Genomic DNA, 645 nt, shown 5'->3' with positions numbered 1-645 from the left:
CAGGTGTGGCCCAATAGTATCGTTAGACCCAGAATCACCGCAAATCAATTTGAAATTAAGCCAGCTTTGCTTAATATGTTGCAAAATAATGTAACATTTTACGGGTTACCTAACGAAAATCCTAACACCCATTTAACAAATTTCCTTGAAATTTGTGACACTTTTAAAATCCCAGATGTGACTGCAGAAGCAATCAAACTTCGCCTCTTTCCTTTCACTTTGAAGGATAGAGCCAAAGAATGGTTAACTTCTATGCCAGCCGCAACTTTTGCCACTTGGGAACAATTAGCCCAGGCGTTTTTATCTAAATATTTTCCTTTAGCAAAAACCGCAAGAGTCATAAAGGAGTTAACATCTTTTTCTCAAAATGATAATGAGACTCTTTATGAAACTTGGGAACGTTTTAAAGAACTTCAACGTTTATGCCCACACCACCAATTACCCGCTGAACTTTTAATGCAAACATTTTACAATGGACTAAATCCTACAACTAGGGGTTCATTAGATGCTATGTCGGGAGGGCTATTTATGAAGAAAACATCAGCCCAAGCGAGAGAACTTTTGGAGGAAATGGCAATCAATAGCAGTATATGGCCCGCAAAACGTGGACATATGCCGGTAGCAAAACCATCATCCTCAACCACA

The 645-nt window shown here is 38.9% G+C and overlaps 1 non-coding gene across 1 annotated transcript; it reads right to left on the bottom strand.

Moving 5' to 3' along the window:
• Positions 1–333: 333 nt before the first annotated feature.
• On the bottom strand, positions 334–440 carry LOC136221176 (small nucleolar RNA R71). Its single transcript, XR_010684959.1, has one exon. It is a non-coding gene; the product is annotated as a small nucleolar RNA R71 (small nucleolar RNA).
• Positions 441–645: the final 205 nt, after the last annotated feature.

The sequence above is a fragment of the Euphorbia lathyris genome, chromosome 2 (assembly GCF_963576675.1).
Source record: "Euphorbia lathyris chromosome 2, ddEupLath1.1, whole genome shotgun sequence".
In the NCBI taxonomy this organism is placed as follows: domain Eukaryota; kingdom Viridiplantae; phylum Streptophyta; class Magnoliopsida; order Malpighiales; family Euphorbiaceae; genus Euphorbia; species Euphorbia lathyris.
The sequence above is the reverse complement of the archived record's forward strand: the minus strand, read 5'-3'. Positions and strand labels throughout refer to the sequence as shown.